General features: G+C 49.0%; 1 protein-coding gene across 1 annotated transcript in view; it reads left to right on the plus strand.

Annotated features, from left to right (window-relative positions):
* Nucleotides 1-854: 854 nt before the first annotated feature.
* MTFR1L (mitochondrial fission regulator 1 like) overlaps nucleotides 855-16,977 on the plus strand; it is a 126,871-nt gene continuing 110,748 nt past the window's right edge. The window contains exon 1 of the mRNA XM_078681259.1: nucleotides 855-989. The gene's annotated coding sequence lies outside the window, so the exon portion shown is untranslated. The remainder of the gene's footprint in view (nucleotides 990-16,977) is intronic.

Raw genomic sequence — 16,977 nt, forward strand, 5'->3', positions numbered from 1 at the left:
GTCTTAATTTTCTGAAGAATGATGAGAGTTCACAGTGAAGTCTAAATTTATCTAGATTTGCTGTAGGTACAAATCCTAAGCCCTTGTTTAGGACCGATTTTTCATCTGCGCTCAGCGGTCTGGTGGCAAGGTTTGTTATCAGGTTCTCCGATTGCTCGGCCCTGCTTGTTGAGGTTTGGGCTTGTTCTGGTTCGTACTCGGATCTTCCGGTGCCCAGTGTACATGTCCTCTGGTCCAAACTGGTATCAAGTCCCCAAAATTACTTATTTGTTTCAGTTTGCAAGCTATCTGTATTTAAGTTTAAGAAAAAAAAATTGTGGAAGAATTTTAATAACTTAGGTGTTAATAAAAGGTGAATTATGTGGCATAAAACAGCACATTTTGTGTAGTTTATATTACTTCATATTTTGTTCCTTTTTACATGTTAACACTGCCTAGCATTAGGAATAGTATATTGTTATTATATTAATACATATTTTTTGAGAGGCAATATGGTTTTACTTTTTAATGTTTATTTAGTTTAAAATGGCTACATACCTCTCTATCTTTCTTTCTATCTATTCAATGCAGCTCTTATCCCTATCTATTCACCAAGCCACATAACTCTCGCAAATGAGAGACCTATTGCGTTGCAAATGGTTGTTTTTTTGGGGCAAAGTTTCAGATGTCAAGTAGTGCAAACTCACTATTGGCTCACGGGGGCGCTGTTCAACGTGAATTCTTTGTCTAGCATCTGCACGGCCAGTACTTCCTGACTTCCGGGTTTAATCTCAATTGGTCCCCTCCGCGGAGCTCGCAGTGCAAGCAAACTCCGCTATCGACCAATCAGAGAAGGCGACAAATAAATCTACCGTCCCTTCGCTATTCAGCTGAGCCAGCAAGGACACAACGTCTGTGAATGGCTGCGGGGGAAGCAAGGAGAAAGTGACAACATGAAAGACAAGTTAGTTACCAACAAACAACTTCTGCGGTTGCAGTACCCAAGTTAGGTGAGTGGTAATTAGAATGGCTTTCGTTTTAGTGGTATTAAGTTGTACAGGGGCTGCGCGTAACTGAAATAAACGGGAATGGGGATCTGCACTGGTGCTACGTTGAGAATATAAATGAATCCATTTAAAGGGACCTGTCAGCGAAAATGGTTTGATATGGCGTTCTGCACTCTCCTGCTAGGGACTAAGAAAAGGATAACGTGCCCAATGATGTGCTTTTTAGTTTCAAACAAAATAAGCTTGAGAAGGGTAATATGTTATATTGTTTACTAGTTTGACTTCACTCTTTTCTTCGACGTATAATGAAGCGTGTTCATTCTTTCAAGGGACCATGCCACAAAGGCTTTCCATGGCGATCCCTCAGCACAACGACTATTGATTTTATGTTACTGCCTCTACTGAGAAACCATTCGTTAGAATCCTCTGATTGTGACAAGAGTTCGACATAAATAGAAATGCTTCAGTTTCGTGAACTTTAATGGAGAGGCTCAGTTGAACCATTATTTTCCTGCAAAAGTACCCTCATTTTAACTTTTACAGTTTAACAGCTGTGTTTTACCTAAAGTCAGATGTGGGATATTCACTCAGCTCTGTGTTTTTTATTTGTATTAGGTCTGACGTTATCAAAGACGTTATGAATTTACTGAAGTGATATAACATCACTAGGTCTCGTACATGGCAACGATTCAGACCGGAGACGTCCGATTTATTATAGCCAAAATGGGTTTCATTTCGCTGTCTCCCACCTAAAATTGCCTGACACTCCCACTTTCATGTTATAAAATGTTGACATGTATGGGTGCTTACGGCCAGCTCTCTTCATTCATTTGTTTGTCTCTGCTTTTTCCTGTTGACATTGGGATGGTGGCTCACCCAACAATAAAAGTTTACAAAAACGGTGACAAAATTGAACAATCTGCCAACATCAGGCCCATTGGCTGTACCGGAGCTTGTTTTATTTTCTGATCTGTTCTTGTTTTGCTTTCAGCATGACAAGACTACAAAGGAAACAAGCATTGTCAAAGCCAATAGGTCTCGCAGTTTGGCTTTGCCAGTGCTTTGTGACAACGCTGTTCAGCATTGGTAAAAATAAAAAAAATGCAAATATGTATTTGTATGCCTGTAGGTAGAGGGCCCCTTGCAAGATGACATGTGCTGATGTGTTACCTTGCGGTGACCATTTTGTCAAGATCTCAAAGACCTTGGTGCTGGAGGAAAAAAGAATAATAAAAGTTTCCATAATGTGTGTGTTCAGAAAGGAAATTGTAGCTGTCGGCCTTTGTTAGACTTGGCATCTTTTGGCGTGTTTCCCCTGAGTTTTTCCTTTCGGACCTCCCAGTTTTGAGACTGTTTTTGCTGGCATAATGTTTCTGCGCACTTTTCGCACTGCTGATCAGTGATAAAGTGGAGGTGCTCTCTGTGGCAATTATGTTATGGATTGGTGTTTCCACAATTGGATAATTGATTTGCCTGTTAGTCCCTAGTAAAGTGCACTGGGTGTGCCAGGGCCTGTGAAGCAAAAGCTACCCGTGGGCCTGCAGCACTGATTGTGCCACCCACGCGAGTAGCCCTGAAAAGGTACAGAAGACCTGCCATTGCAGAGTCTATGCACAGTTTGTAACTGTCGACTTGCCCAGTGTGCACACTTGCCAACCCCTAACCTTCCCTTTTCTTACATGTCAGGCACCCCTAAGGTAGGCCCAAGGTACACCTGTGGACAGGCTGCAGTGTATGTGAAAGGTGGGACATACCCGGGTGTGTGAGGCATGTCCGGATAATGAATTACAGCCAATTTTGTTTTTCACTATTGCAAGGCTACCGGTTCCCCATAGGAGAGAATGGGAGGTTTGTTTATAACATCTTATAAAAGTAACTGGCTCAGGATGTCAGAACTCAGAATCTAAAGATGCATCTTTTAGTGAAGGTGATTTTAACATTCTGTGTTTGAAAATACCAATTTTAAAAAGTAGGTGTTTTCTTGCTCAGTCATCCCCTGTGCCTCTGCTGGAATGTGGATTGGCTGTCTGGGTTTTGGATGACAGAAGACTGGGGAGCCAGAGGGGCTTCAGATAGTCTAGGTAGGCCAGGTCCATTCAGCCCTTTCCTGAACTGGGATGGGGGAAGGGGGAGGAGATTTACTTGCACCTCAAAGGGCCTGGTCTGCCTCTAACAATGCCGTCTCCACATCCTGCAAGGAAATCACACCAGAGAAGGCCGTACTGGTTCTGCTGGGCACAGACACCCTCTGCCTGCCAGATCAAAGGATTTTTGTGTACAAATACTGGGGCCCAGAACCCTGAACTTTAGAACTCATCTGGATCAATAGGACTGCCAAGAGGAAGAGCTGGAGAAGCTGTGAGTAGGAACTACCACTTTGCTGTGCGCTTTGCAGGGCTGACCTGCAGTGGCTGCTCTGTCTTGGGCAGTGAAAGGCCTGGACTGGACTTTCTACAACCTAATTTGTGAGTCTCTCCAAGGGCTTGAAGTAGAGCTTGTCCACTGTTCACTAAGTCTCAGGAACAGCAGAGACGTCAAGCTCTTGTGCCCTCAGCACTAGGGATGTGTGTTTTGTGCTGTATCAGAGGGTAAGCAACTCGATGACGCCGCTGCCGACTCCGTGTCCTGAAGGCACTGCAGAGGGCACCGCAATCTTGGTCTCACCAACACCTGTCGACGCTGCCACGAGCTGCTGCTCGCACCGCGACCTGTTGGCACCGCACTCTGCACTGCCTCGCTTAACGAGGCGCCTTGGCCTCCCTGACGCCGCCACACCACGCCGAAATCGACTCCACTGCTTGCACTGTGGTTCAAGGGAACCGCTCGTATGTCACACGAAGCACCGCCCTCATCCCGCACCACAGCCATGGCCCACCGACGCCGGCACCATCGACTCCTGCTCGTCAGTCGACAACAGCGCTTCAGCAACGACCACGCCAATGTTTGCAGCGTGATCTGACAGCACCGTCTTCATCTCGCACCGTGACCCTGGTCCCACAGACGGCTCCATCCGCTGCCACCAAGTCACTGTTCGCACTGCGACCTGGGGGCACCGCATGCTGCACTTTGCACTGCAGCAGCCGACGCCTGCAGACACCAGGGGCCTCATGGCCCTCCATTTCTCACAGGTACTGTTTGCAGGTCTTCCTGACACCCTAGCTGGCCCGCGACCAGCCAGAACTGTTAGATTTGTTGTTTGCGACGCCGTGGTAGCCCCGGACAGAGCTATCGACATCGAGGAACTTTGTTTGAAACTCACTTTGATAACTACAGACTTTGTTTTACATATAGTATTGTGGATTTTTGTCGTTTTTGGTCTTGTTTTAATTATATAAAAATATTGGATATTTTTCTAAACTGGTGTGGTGCCCTTTTGTAGTGCTTACACTGTGTTACTGTGGGTTATGTGCAAATGCTTTACACACTGCTGCTAAGATAAGCCTGACTGCTCGTGGCAAGCTACCAAGTGAGTGAGCAGGGGTTATTTTAGGAGTGTAACTCCCTTTGCCTGGCTTCGGTCCTTGCCCTAGCCTACCAGAAATTCCATTTCTAACAGCCTTCCTAAAAATGTTATAAAAAATTTGAGCAACAAGAGAGGTAAAGGAAAGGAGAAGCTGGAAGTTGGTGGGAGAAAGTAAATGCCATTGATGTGCACAGTGTTGAGCTGGGATCAATGGCAGGGTTTTTTTTGTTGGAAAAAAACATGGAGGGATGGAAGAACAACCTGGAAAGCATGTGGGGATGGGTGCGTTAAGTGGGAAGCAGCATATGGTAGAGAAGAGGGCAAGAAAACACTTGCACTCTGATAGAATGCTAAATGAAAAAGAAAGTAGGTTACACTTTCTAAGGTGCTTAATGAATAAAGACGGTCAGAGAAATATCAGCAAATCATTTATTTTTTATTTTTGCAGTTTTATATAGCGCAAACTCGACCTAGAGGTATTGGAGCGCTATACATGAGCACCAGTTACATTACACACTGTCACGTTCATTTTCTTTTTAAGGCTAGGGTAGATTACTTGACACGTCAAGAATCACAGGATAAGCAGACGCCAAGACTAATGCCCCAAAAGTGTTTTCAAGACAGCAAGCTTTGAACAGCTGTGATTGTTTATAAATTAAGCCCTGTAGTCCTGAGGGGTCTTATCAGTAGAAACCAAACATGTAACAACACAACAATGCTTGATGTAAGTGTGGCTTTGTGCTGCATACAGTGTGTGTGGGTGCGAATTATGTAATTGAAGTACTCCCCTTCTGCACTTGTGAATTTTAAATGTTCCTGTGCAGTATTCAACCAGTCAACAAAAAGTACAAGGGTGTCTGATGTTCCGTTCCAGATTAATAGAATATCATCTATGTACCGGCGCCACAGATGGATTTGGGGCCGGTACAGATTGATTGGGTTTAGGATCAAAGATTTTTCCATGTCGTGAACAAATAGGATAGCAAAGTTTGGTGCGAAGCAAGCGCCCATAGATACTCCTTTCACTTGTAGGTAGAAGACGTTTTTATACATAAAGTAGTTATTCTGCAAAGCAACCCGTAGGAGGTCCATGATAAAGTCAGTGGGGATCCGAGTGGGTTGTGGTCTGGAGATTAAAAGGTTTTTGATTACCTCGAGTCCTTCCTGGTGGGGGATATTAGTATAAAGGGACTCGATGTCCATACTGGCCAGTAGCTGGGTCTCTTGATCAAATGGTTGGTCTTCTATGGTGTTAATAAGATCCATTGTGTCACGTATGTATGTGTCTGTGACAGGTACGAATTCTTTAATAATCGAATCCAGGTATTTACCAAGAGGTTCCAGTACTGATCCGCATCCAGACACGATGGGACGACCAGGGGGATTCCTGGCGTCCTTGTGTATTTTGGGTAGGACGTACAGGAGAGGTGTTCTGGGATGTGGGTTATTAAGGTATTCAAATTCCTTCTTTGTTATGATGTTCCGATCCTTGGCTGTGGTTGTAATTGATAGGATCTTTTGTTTTATGTCTGTCAAGGGGTCTTTGGATAGGATACGATAATGTTCAGTGTTGGTGAGTTGACGTTCAATCTCCTGGTCATATTGGGTGTTATTTAACACAACGATGCCCCCACCCTTGTCTGCGGGCTTGATGACGATCTCGCTGTTGTTTTTGAGGGAGACAGCGGTGCCAGCATTTTGCAAAGCGCGATTATACCGATATACAGCCCCCGCCAATATCAGACTTGGCCTGTATCTCTGGCAGTCTGCTACGTCCGGACACACTAGCTGATTTCCGACCCTCCTGTCAGTTACCCACTAGCCGTCTGCGCCCTCCCACGCGCAGGTCCAGCCCTTCCATCTTAGTAACTCTCCCCCGCCAGCCACCAGCGCGCCTCTAAGCCCATAACTAATGACATGCGGCTACCTCCACCCTCATTGATTAGCCCTTCTCTTACCCTACAGCACTGTTCCCTCGACAACCCAGTCCTGATGACGATCCCGACTGACGGGGATCGAAACGCCGTCGACCACACAGCCTAATTTAATGGCGCCCTACTTGTTTTGTACTCCTGAAAATTGACTCATTCTTGTTTTAAGTGATTACAACTTGATCCCTGGAGCCATTACTCTGTATATTTTTTCACCTATTGTCACAACGCGCCGACCACGCTGTTTCACCCCAGCACTTGCACTACCACCACTATTCACTGTATATATTCATGTATATATCACCTTCACCAAGTGCCACCGGGTTGTCACACCAATTGAATTGTACAGTGCTGTTTAACTGTATAACGTTGCAACAGACCCGCCTTGCTCTTAAAAGTGGTGAATAATACCCGCCTTTTTTCTAAAATTGCAGTGACTCCTTGTTTCTTCCTTTTGTAATGCATATTGCATACACCTGTTGAAATTGTCTTCCAATTGACACCTGTTAGACTGGAGGAGGGGTATCAAAACGGTGCAATGGCTAACAAAAACATTCACTCTGGGAAATCGCCTGGGAGGGTTTATGTTTTATATTTATCAATAATGATTGAAATTCCGTGTAAAATACAATTCCAAAAATGAAAGCAGTATTTTCATTTAAAAATACGGAACCGGGGGGCGTGGTCGAGATGGCGGCGAGAGCGGTCGAGTGACTCCGTAGCTCCCGCCGACGGCCGAACTCTAGCACCGGTTCCGACTAGCCGGGACCCTTGACACAGGGTCCCTGAGCTGTCGGAACCGCAGCAAGTATCAGTGACGCCAGAAAACCCACTGGGGCGCGGTGACAGCGCATGGGGACGGCGAATTGCTTGAGCTGCGGAGACCGCGGACCGCCCCTCCCCCCGCGGCGCTGCGGCTTGGCCGGATCGGAGACACGGACCCCTGGCAGCTCTGCGGCGGCGGGTGAGTCGACCTTGGCGGCCCGACCCCGAGTGCTACCAGCGCACTAGCGAGTGGGGAGGGTCGTCTACACCCCAGAGGCCGTGTGGAGAACCAACCCCCGAGTCGCCGTGGAGGCAGTTGGGCCTACATCAAAGCAGCAGCAGGTGGCAGTGTACTGCAGGCCCGAGTGGCGGCCCCCGACGTGGGCTGTGCCCCGACCTCCCGGGACCCACGAGTGCATGCGGGGGTGCCCTGTCCTGGCGCCCGGGAGAGGAGAAGACGGGCGGTGTGCCTGGCGGGGGAGGCCCGCAGTGTGCGGTGAGTGGTGCGCTTCGCCACCGACCGGTCGAGGGCATTGCAGTTCCTGGGGCCTGGAAGGAGGTGGCACGGGGGGCGCCCGAGATTAGTCTGGACTGGCAGTGAGGTGCAGGACGCGCTTGGTGGGAGACCCCGGCACTGGCACCAGAGACGCGGCGCTAAGGCAGGAGAGGAGGTCTTCCCGTGGCAGACTTCAGGGCCCACCCCCAACAGGGACCTGCGGGGCCACGTGGCGTCTTGCCAGCCTGGGGCCCGACGAGTTGTGAGTCGGCCTTGGAGATCGGCAGAGAGTGGGGACTCCAGCGAAGGCCAGTGGACGCACAGAGGCTCCCATTCCCGGACGTCACCAACCCGTGAAAGCAAGGTGCGGCGCGCTGGGGCTGAGAGGTGGTGGTGCACGGCTGGAGGTCGGATCAGACTCGTGGCGGAGTGCCGCTACATAGAACTGTGAGCTGCGGGGAGGCAGTCGTGCGCGGGCACAGGAGGGAACGCCTAAGCCCGGCGAGGCTCACGACCACCCAACAGAAGTATCGCAGGGTCAGATACACCGGACCGCATATTAGGTCTCGGAACACCGGCTGGTCCGACGAATAGGCGGGAGAGATGTCCGTGGGCAGACCGCCCAGGGGTAAGACTGTGAAAGAGATGTTCGCCAAGTCACAATCCCCCCCCCACAGAAAGGCGCAACGACTCAGGCCCTGAAGATGATGGAGCAGGCCTCGGACGCTGGAACAGAGCCCATAACGAAGGCCTTTCTGGAGTCCCTCTTCGCTTCTCTGCGTGATGACATCCAGACCTTTAAGACGGAGTTCGCCAACGAACTCCGAGAAGTGCGGCGCGAGATGGATGGCATAGGGGAAAGAGTGGCGGACCTGGAGGCTAAACGCGATGAGTGGGATACAGAACTTTCCACCCAACAACAGGAAATTATCCGGCTACACGATCAGCACGTAGACCTGCAACTTCACCTGGAAGATCTGGAAAATCGCTCTAGGCGCCATAACATTCGAATTCGTAATGTGGCCACGTCAGACGCTACTCAGGATGTGTTTCGCTACGCCAGGGAGCTATTTAACCATGTCCTGGAGCGGCCATTGGACTCCCCTCTGAAGCTAGACAGGGCTCACAGGACCGGCCCGCCCCGCGCGGCGACGGCGCCCCCCCCCAGACATCTTGGTGTGCGTCCAGGACTATCGTACCAAGGAGGAGATACTGCAGAAAGCACGCCGGAATCACCCGATCTCGTTCCAGGGCACGTCCCCGCTACTTTTTCAGGACTTGGCGGCGCTTACACTGCACAAGCGGAGGCTCTTCAAGCCGGTTACACAACATCTACAGCAACATAACATCCCATACAGCTGGGGCCACCCCTTCCGCCTCATCTTCAAAGTGGGAAACAAGCAGCACCAACTCCGTTCGGTCTCTGAGGCCTGCACTTTGCTGGGTATAGAAGCACCTACGGACGAGGCCGAAGCCCAAGGATCTGCTCCGGAGACGGAGGGGCGAAGGCCGCAATGGACTCAACAGCGCAGGAGGAGGCGAGTCAAGAAACCCCTGGCGACCGAAATCGAGGCAGGACAGCGCGCGGCAGTGGAGGCAGTAGCTACAGACAGCAGTGCAGGCCCCACGGGCTGAAAGTCCCAACAGCCCCGAGTGACTGAATTGTGCGCACTGGCCGCATGGCCGTTGGCGGGAGGATGCTCCCGGACAGACTAGTAAGACTACCTTACTTTCCCTTTTCTTTTTTCCTATTCATCCCTGGATGAGAGACAATGACAAGTTACAGTTGGGGGGGATGGGGGAGGGAAGTTTCAGTCGGGGTGAGTTTCTCAGTGTTGGGTGGGGGGTGGGGGATGGGGTGGGAATGTGGTTCATGGTCCGATGGTGGTGTGGTTTGTCTACCTCACTGGGGAGGGGTTGGTGGAGGATGGATGAGGTGGGTTGGTCCCCCGGATGGGACGCTGTGGACGCTACTTTAAAGGCTACCTGTTGGACATCTTTTCCCTGAATGGCCCCAGTTGACTTTGTGGTTCTTACCCTAAACGTGAGGGGGCTGAATAACCCGGTGAAACGCAAAGCAGTCCTCCTGCTCTTAGAGCAGTCCAAGGCAGACATTTGCCTCCTACAGGAGACACACCTTCTAGCGAGAGACTGTCACCGCCTCCAATCTAGCAAGTTTCCTTTGCAGTTCTTTTCCTCATGCACAGAGAAGAAGGCGGGGTGGCAATCCTGGTGGCTCGCAAATTTAAGGGAAAGGTGCTGGGTAAGATAGCGGAAATTAAGGGTAGGCTGCTGGTTTATAGGTTTGCACTGGGAGACCTGACATACACGATCGGCTCGATATACGGGCCCAATGAAGGCCAGGAAAAGTTTCTGCACACGGTGCTCACGGAGGCCACTGACACCATGGACCGTCACCTTTTGCTGGGGGGGGACCTGAACTTGGTTTTCGATAACCTACGGGATAGGTCCTGTCAGCGATCTAGTCAGGTGAGTGCTTTGTCAGCAGCGGGCCTGGCCCGACTGAAAGACCTGGGGCTAGTGGACACTTGGCGCGAGCTTCATCCAGGGGAGACTGACTACACGCACTTCTCAGCGGCACATAAAACTTATGCGCGACTAGACTACCTACTTGCCTCCACAGCTGCGCAGACGCTCGTCACCAGTGCGGAAATCGGTACCGCGTCCCTCTCGGATCACGCCCCTGTTACGGTCTCTCTCACTGGGCCGACGGGCCCGAGGTGAGCAGGGTGTGGCGACTAAGGGACTCGTTGCTCTCCAACAAAGGGGCGGTCTCCAAGATTCAAGGAGCCATAAAAGACTACTTGTCCCATAACAGTAACGAGGACACTAATCTGGCTACTCAATGGGCGGCGCTCAAGGCTGTATTGCGGGGTGAATTTATCTCGATCTCCACTGCGGAGAATATAGAACGTCAGGTCAAGAGGGATGAGCTAACCCAGAAGACAAGGGAACTGGAACAAATGCATAGAAGGACAGGTGCCCTGAGGATTTGGCGCCAACTGAAGGCTGCTCGTCAGCAGCTGGCGGCGCTGGACATGGATAGGGCAGAGTATGCTGCCCTAAGGTTGAAACATGCATTCTATACAGGTGGAGACAGGTGCGGGCGACTGCTGGCACATAAGCTGCGCACAGTCACCCAGAAACGGGAGGTCAAGGAACTGAAGGGGAGAGATGGTATCGTGTCACCGGAGACCGGGCGATAGCAGGTGCTTTTCGCGACTTTTATGCTTCCCTGTATGAGGCGGCTCCACCCGACCCAGAGGCGGAAATGGCCTTCTTGGAGTCAATCCCGTTACCGTCCCTCACTCCAGAGCAATCTGAGGGGCTGGAGCAGGATATTCGTGTAGAAGAAGTTATCTCGGCAATTTCCCGACTGAAACTCGGCAAGGCACCGGGACCTGGCGGCTTCCCGGCGTCCTTCTATAAAACCTTTTGTGCCCAATTGGCGCCGCTGCTGGCCACCCTCTTTACTTCATTCGCGGAGGACGGGGGGATCCCTGGGGAACTACTCGAGGCATCCATCGCGGTCATACCCAAGCCAGGCAAGGACCTCACTGACTGCGGGGCATACAGGCCCATTTCCCTCCTGAATGTGGACCTCAAGCTTTATACCGGGATCCTCGCCTCCAGACTGGGCCCTTGCTTGGGGGGTCTCATCCAGCCAGATCAGTCGGGCTTCATACCGGAGCGTCAAACCTCCGATAACACTAAACGAGCCCTTCACCTCATTGAGAAAGCATCCCGCACGCAGGGCGAGTACATGATGTTGGCCATCGATGCGGAGAAGGCCTTTGACAGGGTGCATTGGCCCTACCTTGAGAAGGTGTTAGTGAAGGCCGGACAAGGGCCCAAGTTCCGGACCAGATTGATGAACTGCTATAAGTTCCCCTCCGCAACGGTCAGGGTTAATGGCTTATCCTCCCCCCCCGATTCCAGATTGAACGAGGCACCAGGCAGGGGTGCCCACTATCCCCTCTACTATTCGCCCTTTATATGGAGCCGCTAGCACAGTTGCTCCGAACGGACCCAGAGGTCAAGGGGATCAAATTTGGAGCGGACAAGCATGTCGTAAGTCTCTACGCTGACGACGTCTTGCTGTCCTTTGCCGAACCCCGGAGTTCTCTCCCCGCCTGCATCGTTGACCTAGAGAGGTTTGGCAACGTATCTGGCTTTAAAGTTAACATGACAAAGTCTGTGGCCCTTGATCTGTCTTTGTCCTTGAGCACGCGCTCTGAGCTACAGGGTAAGTTCCCTTTGCAGTGGGCATCTGATGCAGTTCCGTATCTTGGCATCAAACTTTCTTCCTCCTTACAGACCACGGTGGAAGTCAACTACACTCACTTACGGCGGACGGTCAGACGGGAGTTGGGACAGTGGAAACATCACCCGCTGTCATGGCTGGGCAGGGTGGCAGCGATCAAAATGACTGTTCTCCCCCAGATACTCTACATCTTTCGCACTATCCCCATCGCTCCCCCCAAAGGCTGGATCAAACTGATGCAATCGGAGCTCTCACAATTCGTATGGAATGGTAGGAAGCCACGCCTGAAAGCCCAGATTGCGATGCTTGCCCCAGAGCAAGGAGGGATTGGGATCCCGAACCTGGCCGCATACTTTCAGGCGGCGCAGCTACGTTACATGGCGGAATGGGTCCAATGGGAGTCAGGGAAGCACTGGTTGTTCCAGGACCAAGCGGTCGCTGGAAGGACATTGCAAGAGATCCCGTTCATGCACAAGGTTCATAGGCCCCAAAACCTTTACCCGTCCTTCATCACTCGCGTCCCGCTGGAGATTTGGGATCGGGTTGGGGTTGCACTCAGCTTCACCACCTTGCCGTCACCACTTACCCCCATCCTTGATAACCCTGACTTTCAACCGGGGTTGGACGGGAAGGCCTTCGAACGCTGGAAACCGGCTGGTTGCCGCGCCCTTTGCCACGTGTATGGCCCTGAAGGTATAGTTCCCTTTTCGCAGCTCCGCCAGGAATTCGGCCTCCCAGAATCCGAGAGGCACCGCTACTTCCAGGTTCGGCACTGGGCTCTTGGCGCGGCGGTGAGACCGGAGGCAGACAGGCGGCTGACGGATTTCGAACGCTAGTTGATCACGCGCAAGTCTGACAAGCAACTGATCTCTGACCTGTACAAAATGCTCACACACCACCATAGGTATGCTTACAGCGCGAGCAGGGCACGCTGGGAGAGAGAACTGGGGAGGTCCTTCACACACAAGGAGTGGGAAGGGATCTATTATAGAGCGCGACATTCAGCTTACCATATGGGGCTCACAGACACTCTCACGAAGGTGGTGACCTATTGGTACTACACGCCGGAGCGGCTGTACGAGATGGACAGTAGCAAGGACCCCTTATGCTGGCGGGGATGCGGGCAATTGGGTACCCTCACACACGTACTCTGGGAGTGTAGACTGGTGCAGGAATATTGGCGTCAGGTATTGGATGACGTCGACACCCACTTTGACACCGAAATCCCACGCTTCCCTTCTTACATCATTCAAGGGCTCCCCAACGCACTGACCTACCCCTTACGATCACAACGGGGACGCTTGATGGCCATAGCAATAGGCTCGGCGCTGCAGAATATCCTGGCACATTGGCGCTCGGCCACTACTCCCGCGCACCAGGGCTGGCTCCACCGACTATGGTTGGTCTTGGGTATGGAGAGGCTTTCTCTGAATAGAGCGGGGGAAGGGGCGAAGTATGCTGAACTTTGGCAGCCGTTTCTGGCCCTTCTGTCCTCGGAGTTTGTGGAGGTAACATGCCCGAGATATCTTAGATTGTTGAGGCTGACAGGGATAGACCGGGAGGGAAAGGACACCAAATCTGTCTGTTAGGTTGTTAGACGAGGCTGTAACACTAATTGGAACGAGACCATGGACCAAGGGGGAGGGAGGGTATGGGGGGGCCGGGAATGTTGGGGGGGAGGTTCACAGGGCTTGGGGGAATCGGGGAGGGGGAGGGTTTGGTTTCTTGAGTTTTGGGAGGGGGTTGGGGTTTGTTGTTTAAGGAGTGTGTCGACCACCGGAGTTATACGGCTCTTCGGGCAGGCTCCGAGCCGCTAAGGCGAAAGGGGTTTAGGTCTACTGAGGGAACAGCAGCGGTCACGACAAAGTACTGCAACGCTTGAAACGCGGCCGGCCCATGACGGTTGTAGGCGGCTTGCTGTGTATAATTTCGCTTCTGGAAATGCAGTATCATCCTGGCCTCCCTTTACTGTACTTGAACCCTAGCTTTGTAACGAACTGCTTGGCACCCGCCCACGCTTGTTTGATGATCACTCTGTGTTGACATGCTCAATAAAAGATATTTAATACTAAAAATACGGAACCATCGTAAACATTACTATTTGCTCCAAATCAAAAGGCAGAAGGAGCAGCTATGCGAGAGGAGAGCCTTCCTATGCCATCTACTTATAAAAAAGAATGGTGTGGGACGAGAACAAGACCGACCACGGGCAAGCAAGAAACTGTGCTGGACCATTCAATAAAGAAGAAAAAAAGAGTGCACTGAACAAACGATAGATAAATCCAAAAGTAAGGGGACATGTAACAGGGGCAGTTGCCACTAAAGTGAAACGCACCCAAAGGCGGGACAAAGAACAACTTTTCACAAATAAAAAGAAACCAGTTTATAAAGGCGTACGAAGGAATAAATGGAAAGCGGTGGGCTTGGGTCTAAGCCAAAAGAGGAGATACATCATGCCTCACAGCGCATACGTGCTGCTTGGCTCGACCTAAAAAGGATGAGTTACTCCCACCACTGAGGATCTTGAGATCTCTATTAGGTATCCTACAGCATTCTGGATCCACACAGAGGAACTTTTTAATAATAAAAAATGCTTCTACAATACGTATTTAAAATTTTGCTAAACCATGTGTATTTAATAAGGTTACAGATCTGGTGTGGGCTGTCAGCCTTTAGGTTTTGTCAATTCTTGTTTTCTTTTGCTATGTTTTTATAAAAGGTTGTGGGAGCTGCTGGGCCATCGCTAATATTATTTTTGGGTCACTTTTTCTAGTGTTCCCGGGCCTATTTTTGATCCCAATCAAACCCTGTCTGCAGACCTGCACTCTTCCTCACACACAGGACGATTTAGGGAAACAAATGTGAAGAGTGTTGAAAGGAGACATTGTGGTTTATAGATTAAGTTTAGAACTTCATCATGAAAAGTGTCTGAATCTCGTCTTCCTCACGTGACAAAATTATATGATCTTGGGGGGGTGTGTGTATGTGTGTTTTTTTTTTTTTTGTGGCTTACTCCCTTTATGGGAGTGCTTAGATGCAAATTATTTTTTTGATTGTGGTGCACAAGAAATGACGTTAAATAACAATATTGTTTTATGAAGCAGCAGACACTGCATGCGAAGACCCATTAGTTGAGTGGGTTACAATGTTTTTTGGGTATTTTTTGGGGCCGGTTCAGGGCGTTTTCTCTGACTAATTTGTTTTGGATTATAAAAGTGTAACTGATACCGAGACAATTACTAGAAATGTGGTTTTGCTACTCGTCACTTTAACATTATTTTAGCATGTTACCTACTATTGTGGTAGTAGTGGCTTTTAAACTACTAAAGTGAGTACTTGTGTATTTTTCTTACATTGATATTAACACGGAGCCATCACTGTTGTTGTGGGAACTTGCCTGTCCTTGTAGATTAATATTTCCACAAATAGTATTTGCTGCTGGGCCAAATCAAAATTACTAATAATATAACCTTCCTTGAGAATTCTTTTTCCAAAAGATTAAATTAGTGGAGGTTTTGTAATTTCTTAACCAATATGCTGTATTCAGTTTTTTATAACTAACGCAATTTTTTGTAGATGGGGCACTCTAAAGATTGTACTGACGGTTTAGGTACCTCGAGAAACCTTTGCCACCATGCTGCTGATTTCAGTCCACCTGCTGACAGTGAAAGGTACTGCTCCATCTATAGTGGGCGGAGGTGTCATGTTGCCAGTTGATAAAGAGTGCCACAGGCTGTCATGGCAATGGTATAAGTCAGTTAGTGGTGGACAATGCTCTAAAATCTGACAGCGTATATGAAAACTTCAGGTCTTAGCACTAGAAAATAGCCCCTTATATTGGCCAGTGATGGATTTAATGCCTCTTTGGATACGTTGAATTCTTCTTTGGGCCGGATCCTTGGCTTATTAAAAGAACATTGAGAAATAGGAATGATTTTTGAGAACTTTTGACTTGTTGCTGTTCTTACCTATTTATAAGCTAAAAATAAAACGTGATGTTCTATATGGAGGTTAAATGACTCATTTAGATTTGCGAATTATTCCATGTCTACTGTTTTTGATCTGAGGAGATGAATGTAGGTCTTTTGTGGGCTGTTAACATTTGAGTGCTCTCTCGCCCATTTAAAGGCAGTACACACCCTTGAGAGGTTCCGAATATTGCTGAAAATTATTTGTTATGCTATTCAGCACTTTTCTCTTTTGATGCTCACTGCATACCACACAGACATGCATCTTTAACATGCAGGTTGAGCCCTGTATATCGCATCTATTGCACTGTACTCGCTTTCTCTTTGGGTCATCTTTTTTTACTTTTCAACTTTTATGCTACTGGTTTTATATTTCCTAGAGCAAACAATGTGAATGTATTTTCTTTCATTACTATTGCATAACTTTAAAGTGAGTGCCATACAATGCAATTATTAAAAATTGGCATCTACCTCCAGTACCTAAAGCCCATTAACTTTGTGGTCTGAGTTTCTTTAAGAAAAGTAAGAACTGTCTCTGGAGGGAAGTAGCAATCACCCTGCCCCTCCTTTGATTGCAAACACATTATTTACAGACACTGATCAGTATAGCCTCTTTATGGAAACCTCAGTCTCATGTACAATCTTGTACTAGTAGATTAAAAATAAAAATGAAACCCTGACTTCCTAGCCTAATATGTACGTATTTTCCTTTTGTACAATAAAGAAAGTTCACTTGCATATGTTCTCAAAGAATTTTGCAAACACACAACATAATTTTCCGAACAACATTCAGTTTAACGTATACTTGCGTATTATTGACAGATGGGATGAGACAGAGGAATGCACTCTTAATGAAGGATCACTCCTGCTTCTTAATATCAGATCAGAGAAGATAGTGTGTCTTGATGACTAGATAGACTTTTGATTTTCATCTGTATTTGACAGCTTGAGCTTCATTCTTATGTGTATCCTACATCCACCAAGGCTAAATGCACACTAAGGCCCTGATTGCGAGTGTAGGTGCTTTTTAACACACCTGATAAATGATAATACCATGGTATATGTTCTTTATCGGGTTTGATA

The sequence above is a fragment of the Lissotriton helveticus genome, chromosome 3_1 (assembly GCF_964261635.1).
Source record: "Lissotriton helveticus chromosome 3_1, aLisHel1.1, whole genome shotgun sequence".
Lineage (NCBI taxonomy): Eukaryota > Metazoa > Chordata > Amphibia > Caudata > Salamandridae > Lissotriton > Lissotriton helveticus.